Consider the following 17,930-nt stretch of genomic DNA (forward strand, 5'->3'; position numbering starts at 1 on the left):
GACCTGGAAGCAGAAACAGCGGTCGATTAAGTAAGCACATGTTGTTACGCGCCTTAGCGAGATTCAAGCTATATCAAAACAACCGAAACGAATGTTTCTATGACAAACCAGTTGATAGCACGATCAACAATCCGCGCCAGCATGAAGATGACACACAATAAACAAAGAGAGATCAGCTTTGAAAAATGACTGCCAGAGAATCAGAGTTTCGGAACCAAAAGCTAACGCCCCACCACACCCGAAACATTGGATGATAGGTCGCCAGGAGAGAGATCAGCTTTGGAAAATGACTGCCAGAGAACCAGAGTTTCGGAACCAAAAGCTAACGCCCCACCACACCCGAAACATTGCACGTTGACGATGACTAATCAAATCGCTCTTCACTTCCGCCAGGCCACAGGAGTTCAAGTTACTGTTTATTCGACTAGGAATCGTCTGCATGCAGCTAATCTACATGCTAAACGACACCGTGTTATACCATGAACCGTCATCATATTCTAACCAGACGCCATTGGTGTTTGGAGCATAGGAACTGGAATCGCCGATGGCCTCTTGTAATGTGTTCAGATGAGTCCAGATTCACTCAGACTTTCCGGATAGGCGTGGACGTGTCTGGGGGTGTCCTAACAAACGTCATGCGAACGTCAAGCGAACGTCATGCGAACATCATGCGAACGTCGCGCGAACGTCACGCGAACGTCATGCGAACGTCTCGCGAACATCAACGTAAGGCAACATGGCTGTCTGTAATAATATGGGGAGGGATCACATTTACTACCAGAAAGAAAGGTCACTGGACAGTGTAACCTATACATACTACAAACTGGTACCAATAACGCGCGCCATGCTAGCTTCCCCATTGTATTCAAGACGATAACGCCCGTGCCTACCATGCACGTATGTAACTGACTACCTTCAACAGCAAACATCACCAGAATGCAATGGCCAGTCATGAACTTTTCCCCACAGAGATCGGGAGTCGTGTACTCCTACGTCAAAAGCCAGCCGCTTCGTTAGCCGAACTGGGCCGGGCTGTGCAGAATTCGGAGTGGGCAAGACTCCATTAAATTGTCACTGGGTGATTGATTCGGACCATGCCATGCCGTATAAACGAGTGTTTGACCAATGGGGGCATGACCAATCATGATGAAGACATCATTGACGTAACCCTTACTTCACACCCCCGTCGTCTTTCCTGCTTGGTTGCACCCTTACAAAACACCGCCAACATGTTCTGGTCATTGTCAAGAAAAAATCTGACAAACAGAATCAGTGGTTACACTACCCGAAGACTTTACCCTCAAATTGCACAAGGGACTTATTATGTGTGCGTATGTTGTTTATGTCATAATCGATACACTACACCAGGCATCGCGTTGTATCCACCTCACCTCATTCATTGGGACCGCCTCTGTGATCTAGTGGATAGAGCGTCCGGCCGGAAAGCGGAAAGTCCGGGATTCGATCCCCGGCCGCGTCATATCAAAAGACGTCAAACGATTGTACTTGTTGTTACCCTGTCTGGCGCTCGACATTAAGGGGCTTAAAATAAGGACTGGTCGGCTCGGAGTCAGTATACTGTGTCTGCGTGGGGTATTCGTTTTAAACTGCGGCATGGTACCTCATTGGCTAGCACTGTAAAATCGACATTAGTCCGGACTAGTACAAACAGCCAAACACACACACACACGCGCGCATGTACGCCGCTATATAAGTGCACTAATCTTGAACGCGACGCCTGAGTGGGGTATGCATGTTAAACTATAGCATCGGCGTCAGTCTGGACTAGTACAAGCAGCCACGCGCACGCACACACACACACACACACACACGCACACGCACACGCACACGTACACGCACACATACACGTGCATGCAAGTCGCTATAGAAGTACAGTAATCATGGACGCGACGTTAAACCCCATTTCACCTCACCTCACCATTGTTCGGCTCTCGCGAAAGCTCTACCGACTGGTGGCAAGTCTGCCCCGGAATACCACCAGGGCTAACAGCCATCAACATATCAAAGACTGAAGACATCTCAAAAGACAAACTAGATGAGGATCCCGTTCTGCAAAGCGATATATTTGCGGAGCAGAGCCCGGAAATAAAACCATTTTAAAACAAACATATCCAAGACCAAAGCCATATCAAAGACGCAATAAAGGAGAAATAAAACAAATAGCAAACGACTATTAAAAGGGGCCAATAAAACACAATCCAGCGATTGATATGTTTCAAAATGCTTCATCACTGAACTAACTTACCGCACAACCGGGAGTGAATCGTGTAAGAGGATTATGTGCAGGGATGCAGGAACATTCAACTTAAAGGAGCTCGGATCTCAGTGATCTCCCGCTGAATCTCACTTGGAGTCAGGATGTCACGCACGGAGGACGTGACCGTTGTCTAGTATTAGCAAAGCCATCACGATATTGAAAGATCACAGCTCATTAAGCACATGACATCTGGCGCTGATGCACACGCGTCCAGCAGATAGCATCATGCAAATAACTCAGTTGGACATACTGTTATTTGTGATGTGGCTTGAGCTCTATATTTGAACTACCAATTGATTTTTTTTGCCTCACAGTTTTGCGCCAGGTTTTACAAAAATCTATGTTCGCTGGATGCTTTTTTGAAAGACGATATTTTTGTTTGCTCTGCTTTTTAGAGAATAACATTGTATGTTTTTAAGCAGTGACCAAACAAAACTCTTCAGTTTCCGCAACTTTAGAGTGAGTTGGGCTTATCGTCGCTTTTAACAGTATTCCAGTTATATAACGGCGTGTCAGCTTAAAGTGGGAGGAAAGCCCGAAGTGATGCAGGTCTCAGACTTCGGTGAAACCCACGAGCACGGTATACTTGTACTAGTCCGGACTAATACCGGTTTTATAGTGCTAGCTCACTGAGATTCCATGCCGAAGTTTAACATGAATACCCAACTCAGACACAGTATACTGACTCCGAGCCGACCAGTCCTTGTTTCTTAATGCTAAGCGCCAGACAGGGTAACAACAAGTACCATCTCTAACGTCTTTTTATATGATGCGGATAGGGGATCGAACCGCATAACCGCTATCCGGATAGACGCTCTATCCACTAGACCACGGTCGGCTTATTTTACTAATTTAACGCTGTGTCGCTATCTTCCCCAGGCATGGGAGTTAGCTGACTAAATACGTCTAGTTTCACCCTTGTCGGACTTGGCTGGAATTTCTTGGCTCGATCGTAGCGCCACCAGTGGCTATTATGTCTCTTCTATGTCTCACCTATTGACCAATCAGATTCCGCCTCGCACATCACTTACATTTGCTTTCAAAATAATGGCGGCGCCCAGTCAAGACGATCCGATCGATAATCAAAATATATATTGTGATAAAACGGGTCTTACTTAAGTGCATCAAATAACGTGAGCACCTTGATTGAAAACATCGGGTTTGTTTGTTTTGTTTGTTGTTTAACGCCGCACTCAGCAATATTCCAGCTTTATGACGGCGGTCTGTAAATAATCGAGTCTGGACCAGACAATCCAGTGATTAATATCATGAGCATCGATCCACGCAATTGGGATCGATGACATGCATTAACCAAGTCAGAGAGCCTGACCACCCGATGCCGTTAGTCGCCTTTTACGACAAGCATAGTCACCTTTTACGGCAAGTATGGGTTGCTGAAGACCTATTCTACCCCGGAATCTTCACGGGCCCGAAATCATCTGGAAAATATCAAGTTTAAAGGAACTATTTCACTGAACGATACTAATGGATGCGCCATCTTGATTCACAGTACATGATAAAACAATGTTACCATACGTTAGATCACGAGGTTTGAGTGGGGGGGGGGGGGGGGGGGGGGGTTGTGGTCCAGTCCATTTTGAGTGAGTGAGTTTGATTTTACGCTGCTTTTAGCAATATTCCAGCAATTTCACGGCGGTGGACACCAGAAATGGGCTTCTCACATTGTACCCACTTGCGGAATCGAGTCTTGGGCGTGACCAGCGTACGCTTTAACCAATAGACTACCCCGCCGCCCCCTGTCCATAAACTACACTCGGTGCCTTTGATCTTTTTAGCGAATCATCTCAGAAATTATAAGCCAGGACCCTGCTTGAACGAAATCTCCACCCCTTGTTAATACAAATGCTGATTCCTGTATCACACATCATAGGAATCATGCTTGTCTGTTTTGCGTAGTTAGAAAATCAATCATTAAAATGATAACCATGTGTCCACAAGGTGTCCACAGCTTCATGCGTCACATGCCCGCTGCCCACCAGTGCAGGAGGCGTGTTCAGCTGTATGTGGAGGCAGCACGGTGCAGTTATACTGCATTTTAGCTATTGATTCTTAGGAGACAGCCACGGAAAGGTCTCATTTCGCCTCGTGGTGATGTACACTGGTTTGATATACTGTCAACTACTGAAGTCACAGTGACGTGTTATCGTCATTATACCAAGCAAGTGTATTGCTTTAATCCGACCTTGTCAGTTTGTTCACCGACGAAATTGTTATATTAGCATAGCTGACACTGTCGTTTAGCCGGTCGACCTTCTTGCTGAAAATGAATTCCAGTGGCCTGTTTAGGATCGTTGTTTATATGTTTTTTGGAACCCACATCAGTATCGCTGAAATTTTTGACACATTTCACTGCACTTCGTGGTCCTGTGGACGTCATTCAAAGCTTTTACAAGGAAACAGATATTTCAACATGATGGGATGTTTCTGTGATGATCTGTGTACTTCCTTTGACGACTGCTGCCCCGACGTCAATTTGACGTTTCAGAAAGACCTGGATGTCTCCATGCACAACTACATCAACTGCATCCACGACTGCGACGTATCTACTGATATGTATTTTCATAGTGTGACCGAGTGTCCACGTGAGTATTCCAAGCCGGACATAGCCAGATTATGCACAATGGACACATCAGATGACAAGTTCTTTGGACTTCCTGTATCGGGAATGAAAACAGGATTAACCTACCGGAACATATTCTGTGCCAAGTGCCATGACGAGGACGCCCTTTTTTGGCAAATTCATGGTCAGTGTTATGTTGACGCAACCTTTCAGGCTAATGACACAATGACACTGTCTGAAATTAATGCAAACGGTGCCTGTCTGTTGAACTATCTTCCATCAAGGAAGGACAGATTTCGTGCATGTCTGCCCAATGTTATTTCAATCTGTTCGAATGTCAGCAGTCCCTATGCAGATGCGTGTGTTAACACCTTTGGATTTCAACTCGTCTACAACTTTGACGGCAAGGTGTACAGGAATCTTTACTGTGCAGCTTGCAATGAGGAATTGACCCTCACATGTCGGAAGCCAACAAAACCACCATGTAAACCAACACTGACATCTCCATTCGCCACCATTGCCGAGTTTTCATATGATATAAACACGTATCAAGGTTACTTTATGATTCATTCCAAAAAAAGCGACAGCAAAAGACAGTTTGAGATGAGACATCAGTGCTTACCCTCCGAAATCCTTAACCCTTTCAGTGAAGAATGCTGGGCCCTAAGCTGTGGCAGTAAACAGACATTAGAAAACGGAAAATGTCTCAACATCACTGATGAGGCAGTAACACCGGGTTTTTCCCACTGTGGGGCTTCTTCAAACAAAGACAGCATGTGTTGCCAGGTACATAACAAGACGTTGTGCTCAGGTTTGAGTTTAGGTATGCCACTTGTGAGTCTGCTGCTGTTGATGCTGTCCACATACGGTTTTGTTCTGTTTTCCATCCCCTGAAAGAAGTTTTTTTTAGAAATTACACTTTAATCTGATTGTTCATGGAAAATACATATCAAAGAAATCTTTAAAAAAGTTAGTCCAATGATCAACTGCCTAAGGAGTTTTAAATACGGAACAACAAGAAATACGCGTGAAATTATGTACACATCTTTTTCTTCTTCTTTTTTTTCCAATTTGTTTTTAATGTTCCCAGAGATTAATACAGTATTCCATCAAAAAACATATTTCGGATAGCATAGAATGGCACAATACACTCATTAAAAAATTAAAGTCTTGGAAACAAACATTGTCCTCTTTCAAACCCAAAACGGTTGAAAGAAGTTGTTGGGGAATAAGATGTACTTTCTGTTCATTGTTCTACATTCAACAAGTTCCGAGAAATCCGTTGAACTGTTTTTTATAACTAAACAATTGTTCCAGAAAATGCAGGAATTTGAATCTCAGCTTTTCAAATTATTATTCGTTGGCATTGAAAGAGTCAATATTATATTTTAGATCCCCCATTAAGGCTATTTGGCAGTCCAATCAAATTTGATAATTATTGCTCAAGTGATATTTTCTTGGTCTGTTAGTCCAACTTTGATTATTAGACTATATGTATACCAGTTTGGCGGTCGATGACTTATATAAAGACAATGTCAAGGTTTTGAATTACAGGGTCTAGATTGTTACGAGTTAATTCCAAAGTTGAAACTCAAAGGTTAACCAAGAAATCGGTGCGTACAGAACTAAATTGTGATATCACTAAATAACCACACAAGATCAATGAACAATGTACGAACTGTTTTGAGACAGACAGGCGTCGGTTTACAATCATAGACGACAATATAGTGGGTCAAATGTGTGTCAGTAGCAATATATAACAGGTCCTATTACATAATGCCTACATTTCACTACGACCACGAATATCCCGAATCACGAATCGGAAACTTTCGAAATTCGTGATGATTCGGCCAATAATTCAAACTTTCGTGGCTAATCGGGTTGAAATTTGAAGAATGCCAGGAATGGGTTAAAAAACATGTACGAATTACAAGATTCATGTACGGATCATGCACGAATTGTAAGAATCACCTACGACTAAGTTACGAATATGCCGAAGGTTGTGCTTACTTAATTCTTACATGATTCGTAGTTGATTCGGGACATTCGTGGCTGTTTCGGGATGTTTTCGGGTTGAGGACAAGAAATTTTGGAGCCACGAATAGCTAAGGATAGCCAAAAATGCAAAAGAGTCGGTTACGAAGCTGTTACGGAACAGAAGAATTAATTACGAATAGATTACGATACAGCCACGAAATTGCAATTCGTGGACCCTTCCACAAAAGTTTTTGACAAACAAAAACTTTCTCGCCGATTCTACGAACTCCCGCGAACTGTACGAATGTTTGGGAATCAAATAAGATTCATTTAAGAACTTCAAGATATGACTGATATTTATCTACGAATATGAAAAATGTCATATTCGGGGTGATTCGGGATATTTGTGATCGTAATGAAATGGGGGCATAGCCGGTACATTCACGACTGTCCAGAATTTGTCCCAGTTAAGTGTATTGAGTTTGGCTCTTGGTCTGTTCTTGAATCAGTGCTGAAAGCAGGTATTAAGTTGAGTTTTTTTCGATAGATATCTCATCCGCCCTAGATACGTCAGGTAGATACGTCAGGTAGATACGTCAGGTGGCCCGCCCGTGAAGATCCGGGGTAGAATAGTTCTTCAGCAACCCATGCTTGCCGTAAAAGGCGACTATGCTTGTCGTAAGAGGCGACTAACGGGATCGGGTGGTCAGGCTCGCTGACTTGGTTGATGCATGTCATCGGTCCCAATTGCGTGGATCGATGCTCATGATGTCAATCACTGGATTGTCTGGTCCAGACTCGATTATTTACAGACCGCCGTCATATAGCCGGAATATTGCTGCGTGCAACAACAAACAAAAGATACGTGGAAGATATCGAAACTCTTATATTGGTATAGCCAGACTTCTAGAAACTGCTGCCTTACGAAGTGACTCGAACAATTGACTTCGTCCCGGAAGTGAGGAAGGGGGGTAACTTGAACTTCAGGTTGTTGCATACCACAAAACAATACTCCGCATTAGCTCTTGACATCATCAGACAAAAAAAAATATATATATAAATATATATATTCTTACTTTTTTATTTGTTCCCAGAGTTGTAGAGTAATACTGTATTCCGTCAAAAACATATTTCGGATTGCACAGAATGACACAATACACTCTTCAACAATTTAAAGGTTTGGAAATAATCATTGTCACATTTCAAACAAAAGAACACCAACAATCAGACTTAAATATAGCATGTATTAAAAGAGGGCTAAGAATCAAATACTGAGAATTAAAGTGATCATTTTTTGTTAAAGATAAAGAGCATTACAAAAGCTACACACACTGTTGTCTACAGGATTCATTGTTAATAGTTCCTTCTTTGTGTAGATAATTCCATGTAGAAATCTGTATTGAAAATCTAAAAGTTTTACATCCTTCAGTTTACATCTATAAACAGTAAATATATTTTTCCAATTAAACTCACAGTCAAATATTGATTTCCATTTTTCACAAACTTTAAGTTTATATTCATTTGATATTAATTTATCATAAACCATCACTCGCCTTGAACAGTTTTCATCAGATTACTAAAGCAAATGTTTATATTCAAATTCTGTAAAAATATTTTTCTAGTTTTCTTGAATGTTGTTTACCATGAGTCTGGTATGTTGAAAATTATGTCTATAGTCTACTATTGTACCCTTTATCGGAGACATCAATCCGTTTTCATTGCGTATATCTTTAATTGAGTAAATTCCACTATTAGCCCATTGCTTTATGTAGTATGCCGCTTGTTTGATTTTGTGTTAAAGCCACAATGGTTGGGTCAAAATTCTTCTTATTATCAACATTAATAATAAATCTTCAGAAATATACTTACAAAATATACTTCCATATAACAAGACATTCGCAGAAATATTGGCACTGAGGAGTATAGACCCTCTTTAAAGGGGCACTGATCTAAAGCAATTCCCATGAATGAGAACAAGGGAGTAGTATTATCGACGTATTCCGAAATCCGAAAATTCTTTCACTGCAGGGATACTTTTTATTATTATTAAACTATAACCATCAGAGATATTTCCAAATAACGACATCCGATGAGCCTCCGCCGTTCTTTTTGTCTGTTTGTTTAGGCTGAAGAAATTAATTAACACGCGCCATTTGTCGAAATCTTTACAGATCACGGTTAACCAATCAGTGTTAAAAAATGCGTAAAACAAATATTGCCTCTAAGTTTATTCAGCTGTCCTTGCAGACGGTAGCCCAGTCTCGTGTCACGCTCAGTTGCGTTACGTATCATCCGGGTACTCACGAGGAAAAACAATAACAAAGGCAAGGGAATTACTTTAGATCAGTGCCCCTTTAAATAGTTAGTCCCCCATGAACCATTTCAACAACCAGGTATCTGAGTGTTCTAACCTCTTTAACTATGCACATAAGTCTTGGAACTTAAACACCTGAGATGTTACATCAGTATTGCCTCGATAACCATACAGGAAAAGATAGTTCCACTCAATATTATATGGGAAAACAAATAGGAAATGAAATATGTTTTTTTCATAAACTCGGCTTATTACGTTGCCTTCTATGATGATGGGTTTGTGACGTCATCATCGATGGCGTCTTTAGTTAATGTATGTTTTGTATCATTTCATTTCACCGCGGCGGATGGAAATGAGCGAGTCTGGACCAATCATACCGTTGGTTGCCTGCATGAGCAACGATCCACATCGTTGGGGTACGATGCGACACCCAATCATCCAGCGGGGGCACGCGTGTCCCAGTCGTCTAAGGCGTCGCGATTCGCTGTGCAGTTGCGTCCGTTGGGCACGCCAGAAACATATGATTGTGGTTAGAAATTATGGTTATGTTTCTAGGTTTGTCAGCACCATACCCGTGCTTGTGGGTGTCACCGAAGTGGTAAACGTCTGAGACCTGCATCACTTCGGGCTTTCCTCCCACATTAAGCTGACACGCCGCGATATAACTGGAATACTGTTAAAAGCGGCGTTAAACCCAACTCACTCACTCACTCCATTTCTCGAGTGACCTGATCCTTTGACTGATACCCTCTATAGAGTGAAATTATCTTTGGATCAAATCACTCCCCTATCAGGATCAGAACACTTTCTTCAGGATAAAACCAATGCCCTTAGGATCAAATCACTCCTCACTCACTCACTCACTCACTCACTCACTCACTCACTCACTCACTCTCAATCATCCAGATCATACAATGTAACCAGCCGTTCTTTATTTTGCGGGTAGGGGCGGTCGGGTAGCCTAGTGGTTAAAGCGTTCGCTAGTCACGCCGAAGATCCGAGTTCGAATCCCGACATGTGTGAAGCCCATTTCTGGTGTCCCCCGCCGTGATATTGCTGGAATATTGCTAAAGGCGGAAAACCAAACTCACTCACTCACTCACTATTTTGCGGGTAGCGTGGGTGGTAGTGGTCTTTTCCAGCCCTTGTCCCCAACAGATTCAGTGAGTGAGTGAGTGTGGTTTTTACGCCGCTTTTAGCAATATTCCAGCAATATCACGGCAAGGGACACCAGAAATGGGCTTCACACATAACACCCATTTAGGGAATCGAACCCGGGTCTTCGGCGAGACGAGCAATTGCCAGACAGTTGATCACGTCATTCAAAAGAAATGGTATATGTTTTTACATCTTTATGTAAACCTAGCGGGCAAGACCGCACCGCAATATTCGAGTAATATCACAGCTGGGGATATCAGAAGGGGGCTTCACACAACATTGTTCCCATATGGGGATTCGAACCCGGTAACGCTTTAACCACTAAGCTACGCGACCGCCCCACAACGCACAGAAATAATACGTAGATGTGTACACATCCGTACCTTTGATACGTGTGACCCGTGAAGATCCGGGTTAGAATAGGTCTTCAGCAACACATTCTTGCCGTAAAAGGCGACTTTGTTTCTCGTAAGAGGCGACAAACGGGATCGGGTTGTTTCGCTGACTTGGTTGATGCATGTCATCGTAGTCCATCGTGGATCGATGCTCATGATGTTAATCACTAAATTGTCTGGTCTAGAGTCGATGATTTTTCAGACCGCCGTCATATAGCTGGAATATTGCTGAGTGCGGCGTTAGATAAAGAAACAAACAAATTCTGATACGTGTTGATGTTTTCTCTTATTATCGGTGTCTTTCTGATGTTGGGTTAATGTTTTTCGGAATAAAGGATGTTCAATTTACAATAGTTGTTTTTTTTGCCTTGAATTGTTTCAGTTTTGTGTCTTGTTTTAACGCCACAGTCAGCAAGATAGTTCAGCTATACGACGGCGGACTGTAAAAAATCGAGTCCAGACAATCCAGTGATCGACATCATGAGCATCGATCCACGCAATTGGGATACGAAGACATGCATCAACCAAGTCAGAGAGCCTGGCCACTCGATCCCGTTATTCACCTCTTGCGACAAGCATATTCGCCTTTTACGGCAAGCATGGGTTGCTGAAGACCTATTTTAGCATATTCACGGGAAGATTGACATCATGAGTCTCAATCTACACATTTGACATACGATGACATGCAATCATGCATATCACCGAGCCTGACCACACGATCCGTTTAGTCGCATCCTACGACAAGCATAGGTTGCTGGGGACCTCATGTCTTACCCGGAATCTCTACGGGGAGACACTTGAGTGAGTGAGTGATTTGGGTTTAACGCCGCTTTTAACAGTATTCCAGTTATATCGCGGCGTGTCAGCTTAATGTGGGAGGAAAGCCCGAAGTGTTGCAGGTCCCAGACGTTTACCATTTCGGTGAAACCCACGAGCCGGGGTATGGTGCTGACAAACCTAGAAACATAATCTGGGCGAACCGGGATTCGAACCCACAATCATAGGTTTCTGGCGTGCCCAAGGGACGCAACTCTGCACAGCGAATCGCGGCGGCTCAGACGACTGGGCCACCCGTGCATCCCTCGGGGAGACAAGCATAGGTTACAGGGGACGTACAGGGAATCGAACCCGGACCTCCGGTGTGACGAGCTAACGCTTAAACCAAAAAATCGGCAAGTAAGAGGTACCACTTTTGTGCAGGGATTTTGGCTCGAAGTCGAAAACTAAGGATATTTTGAGCTTTTGGGGACGAGTATAGTTATATAGGGGTATATAAAGTGTCGATTTTTTTTTCATCGAAATCTTTTGTTATTTCACATTTTTCTCGAAATGACGATTTTTTTTCCATTTACGTCGATTATTTGCTCGTAATTACGATTATTTTCTCGTTACTTCACGTTTATTTAAAAAAGTCGACATTTCGAGTTTTATTTTGTAATTACGAGTATTTTCGGGTTTTTGAAATAAACTTGAAATAACGAGATAATAATCGAAATCGTGGTTGACGTCGAAGGAGCCGATCCATCTCATCCCACATGTGCTCGATTGGTGAGAGATCAGGGGAGCGAGCCGGCCAGGGGATGACATTCACGTTGTTTTGTTGAAGGGAATCCTGAACAAGTCAAGCAATATGAAGCCAGGCGTTGTCATGTTGCAAGGTAATGCCTGGGCCATGACGACGCAAAAACGGTAGAACAAGAGGGCCGATGATTTCGTCGCGGTAGCGCTGTCCATTTAGATTCCCTCTACCACTATCAAACGGGTCCTCTGTTTTGCTGTAATCCCACCCTATACCATAACGCTGCCGCCCCCGAACCGATCACTTCGACGTCGGTACACTCGAATCCGTCCATCGCTGTGGCTGAGGTGAAAACGAGACTCGTCAGTGAATAGTACTTGTCCCCCCTGCATGGCCGTCCAGCGCAGGCGCTGTCTGCACCACTGTAGACGTGCTTGGCGGTGGCTTCCTGTCAAAATGGGACGTCTGGCGGGTCTTCTGGCGACAATCGCTGCACATCTGAGGCGACGACGTACGGTTTGTGAAGATATTCGTCGAAGGCCAGGGATGCTTCTTGCAGTCACTGTTGCTGGCTGGAATCGATTTCGTAGGTGTGTTGTTCGAATCCAGTTGTCTTGTCGATTATTGGTTACGCGTGGCCTGCCACTCCGAAGATGGTCACTGACTGCATTCATCTGTTGCCAACGTTGCCACAGACACCAAATGGTGTTTTTGTCGACGTTAAATTGCCTTGCAACATCACGTTGACTCGATCCTGCTTCAAGCATACCAATGGCTCGCAGACGCTCATTTTCGGACAGGCGTGGCATTTCGTAATGTTGAATAATTTTGTTGTTTTTCTGAGTGGTTGTTGTCAGCACGATGCTAAACAATGCATATGGAATCCCGGTAACGCACATGTTTTTATACCCATTCTTGGGTAGTGAAATGCATGGGTCTTGCATATATATATAAAAGTCAACTTGTGAATGGAATGCATGCTTTTCTGTAGCAGTTGCGTTTTTGTGACTTGATTCCATACATGTACTACAATATTGAAAACCTTTCTTTACATGTTTGAAAAATACACTAAAATATTGGTGTCACATGAACTTTTGTTGTTGAGTATATGTATATGTGCTACAAAGTGGTACATTTAGGCGCTGGTATTCCCTTCATATACTGACAATGGTTGCCACCATATATCTTGTATAGCTCCTGTTTTTCGCGATACAAGCCCCCCTGTGTAAATCTTGTCGAAGGACATTGTCTATTGGACTATGATTGGACAATATGAGACCAACCATATACCCGAAGCTTACGTTAAACACCCCCGTAATGCCCAGCGCCAGGCAGCGTATCAACAAGTACCATCTTTTAATGTCTCTTGGTATGGCGCAGTCGGGTATCAAACCACCGACACCGCGTATGATAAGAGACTATTTGGCCAACTGGAAACATCACATTTAAAGTTACAGAAATCGTTTCCGTCACATGCCTTACAACCAGTTGTTTTGTGTGTTTCTGATATTTCGAATTGTGACCAAATCTGTGATCCGAAGCATTGCCACCCTCTTTGTTTACTGTTTATATCTACTTGATTCTCCTGGGTAAACTCAGCTTGGGTTAAGGACTCATTTTCAAATACAGTAAACTACGGTTATAACGAACACGCTTATAACGAACTGACCGATATAACGAACTTACTTGTTAGCCCCGGCCATGTGTTGCATATATGCTGTATATATGCTTATAACGAACTACGGTTATTGCGAACTAAAATGGGTGGTCCCTTTGAGTTCGTTATAACCGGAGTTTACTGTATTAAAAAACACACCCGAAATCCCATAAAATCAGCCTTTTTGACACATTTTAGCCCGAAGGGATGCAGGTTTACCACTTTGTTAAAATACACGAGTTCGGAAATGGTGCTGACAAACCTAGAACATAATCAGGGCGAACTGGGATTCGAACCTACTATGATGGGTTTCTGGCACATCTAAGAGACGCAACTCTGCACAGCGGATTGCATGGCCTTAGACAATGGGGCCGCCCTTGCCCCTTTAAATTGTGAAGACCTTGTGGACCAAATGGGCTGGGCCCGTGTCATACATTCGCCTTTCCGCTCTACGTCTGACTGTCTGACTGCATACTTTCAAAAGTAGATTTTGTTCCGCTTTTTCAACGCTGCTAAAGTGACAAGAAAGTTGGACAGTCACGACGATAACAAATCAAATCATATAAAAACAATCTGTTTTTCGTTTTCCCTTTTACCCTTAAGACACGTTCATGAGAAATGTTCATGTTCTTCTCTCGTAATAGGAGCAAATTCTCTCCGCCTGTGAGAGATCGCATTTCGCCTGTTGACGTTGTTACGAACTGGAAAACAGCACCGATGTCATTTTCAGCTTGCTAATGTATTATGTACATGTTGTAGAAATATTGTTTGAAGTAAAATGGCAGAATAATGAAAACAACCCAATACAATTTCTTCTCAAAACGACATTTTCTTCTCATAAATATAAACGAGTTTCCGTCAATAATCACGTTTGTTTACTTTGTTGCCATGGAAATGTAGATCACTTGTTCGAGGAGGGGTATAGTAATCAGCTTGTCTCTCAGTCCGTCTGTCCTTCTGTAATCATTTCTTGTATTGATCCTACCCCTAAAACTAATAGATATTCTTTCATGACACTTTGCACACACACAAAGTCCAGGTTCTCAACTTTTTGCTATTTATTAGGAATTTCTAGAATATACATTTTTTCCGTTTCCACGGCAACTTTTTTTACTTTGACTCTGTCCATAGTGGTGTGTTTGTCCGGACCATATCGCTCGCCCTGATAGATATTCTTTTAACACACAAAGACCAGTTTGTCGATTTGTGCCTTTACCAGACAATCCAGTGTTTGACATCATGAGCATCGATCTACGCATCTGGGATACACATCATGCAGAAAGTACACATTTAGTGGTATTAATTTCTGGTTATCTATGTCATTGTGACGTCATGGATTGCTCGATGGCTGGATAGTTATCAAAAGTTATCAAAAGCATATGGTACAGACTATTTCAGAAGTGCTTTTTGATTAATTTCTTTGCGATAGTTGTGTATCTTGAAATATGAGGTAAATCTGGATCGTGTTCATTACTTTTTGGGGCGGTGCGGAAGCCTAGTGGTTAAGGCGTTGGCTAGTCACGCCGAAGACCCAGGTTCGATTCCTTACATGGGTACAATGTCTGAAGCCTATTTCTGGTGTACCCCGCCGTGATACTGCTGGAATATTGCTATTCCATATTGCGTAAAACCATACTCACTCACTCACTCACTTTGTATCGTGTTTCTTGCAGTGCACCAATATAACGCTCATAATATTTCTAGACAAGTTAAAAATTATAGACACGATACAAAACACGGCATCCGAAAAATAACAACAGGCTTCATATATCGAAAGATAAACAAAAAATTAGGGGCAAAAGAAACTATACTTCTCTGGTGATTATATCATGTGTTTGACTTTCAACTGAAAATAACTAAGTTAGCATACCTCAACTAGGTTTTATTTTAAAAAATATTACGTGGACATGTGGTGCCATGAAAATATTCCCGTTTCCTCCGTCACGAGATTAGAGAAACATGATATTTCACGAGACGTATGGAATATCCTATTTATATATATGCTTTGTGTGTTGTCTGTCGAAAAATTAAATTACACTCTTCAAAAAAAAGAAACGCATAGTTTAAAAATAAGGATATTTATTAAGCGGATGTAAAAGTATCTACACAGAATATGCGTGAACACAGTCATATGAAATTAGACACAGTGATCGACAAAAGCATTGTCGTCATTGAGAGCATTAATTCAGTTCAGTCATTGCACATGTGTAGCCACAAGGGGGCGTCATGGTCAGTACCTGGTCACACCACCTCTTGCAGCCGTCACAGCTCGACACCTCCTTGGCACAGATTGCACAACTCTTCGGATTTATTTGTGGTGAATACTTCGCCATTCCTCCTGTAAGGCGTTGGCGAGTTGTGCCAGTGTGTGGGGACGCTGGTGACGTTGACGGACGCGTCGATCAAGTTCGTCCCACAAATGTTCAATCGGGTTGAGATCAGGCGATTTGGACGGCCATGGAAGGACATTGATGTTCTTATTAACAAGGAAATTAACTGTTGCACGTGCTGTATGGGGCCGAGCGTTGTCATGTTGGAACAGCTCCCTCTGGCGGTCCAAAGTTGGGAGGAGGTGAGGACGCAGAATTTGGTCTATGTATCGGTTTGCTGTAAGATTGCCCTGGACAACCACCAACTGTGATCTACCCGTGTAGGATATGGCTCCCAACACCATGACACTCCCTCCACCAAATCGGTCCACCTGTCCAACGCAGTTCGGCGCAAAACGTTCATGTCGACGTTGAAGAAGAAAAGGTGACTCATCGCGGAACCAAACGCGTCGCCACTTCCCATGCCTGTCCTCTGTTGCACCACCGGACACATCCTTGACGGTGTAGACGTCGCAAGACAGGTCCAACTTTTGGTCGTCTCGCTCGAATTCCCACTTCCCTCGGAAGATTTCTGATGGTTTGGTCGGTAATTCTTCGCATACCAGGTACTTATCCTGCAGTGTCCGTTGCTGTAGCAAATCGATTCCGAAGGTGATGCAACCGGATGTACCGATCCTGAGCAGGGGTGGTCACTCTTGGTCTTCCACTTCTGGTTTGATTTTGAGTCGAATTAGTGCGGGTATATCGATCCCATAGTCGAGATATGGTGCTTTGGTGAACGTTGAAGTGTCTTGCAACGGCGGACTGGGACTCCCCTGCTTCCAAACGTCCAATGGCAATATTTCGGTCAGCTGCAGTTAATCTTGGCATTTTTCGATTTCCGTTCAAGTCAGAAAATTTGTAATGAACTGATGAAATTTCTACGGTCTTTTATAGTTTGCAAAATCTTACACAATATAAACAGAAGTAAGAAAAAAATATTTAGATCACAAAAATTCTGTATCATTCATATAGATATGGCAATAAGCAAAATCATCTTTAAAAGATTATATTCTTAAAAACTACTCGACCGCTATTGGGAGCGAAAGAATACACCCTGGTCAAGTAACAAAAGTGGCGCTTTGCGAAAAGATAGACGAGTTAAATTAAAAATTTACAGTTTGTAACGAGATTTGCGAGAGAATAATACTGGGCACGAAGCGATATTAACTCCATAAATGACCATATGTCATTATTTTGCCTTGTCAATGTGGAACTAACGTAAAAAGGAAATCACAGCTTCTGTACAGGCCAGACACTTACAATAAAGGGAGACAATTTGAGGGGAAATAACTCTCGTATGACAATAGTTCCGTCAAACTGTGATGTTCACAACAGTGAAATATTAAGTGTTATGTTCACTGCAATGAAAAAATCACTTTTTTTTCAACTCTGGGAAACTCTTTTCACACTGAAGTATATAATAAAACCCAATAAACAGGAAACCTTGCCTACCAGCCGAGTACTGTTACAAAAACTTTGAAAGTCCCGTTTGCTGGGTTGCGGGTTGTTGGCAGCACGGTAGTCACGGTTTCAGTTACCGTCTGGTAGGTTTCAGAAATCTGATGGAAGTTTTGGGTATTCGTTTGGTGCACTGACAGAAATAGTTAGTGAAGTTTTTTCCATACTTAGTGAACTTAACTGTCCACTCAGATACTAACATGATAGAAGATTTTACTAAT

This window comes from Haliotis rufescens, unplaced genomic scaffold (genome assembly GCF_023055435.1).
Source record: "Haliotis rufescens isolate VD_foot unplaced genomic scaffold, xgHalRufe1.0.p SCAF_8, whole genome shotgun sequence".
NCBI classification, from domain to species: Eukaryota; Metazoa; Mollusca; class Gastropoda; order Lepetellida; family Haliotidae; genus Haliotis; species Haliotis rufescens.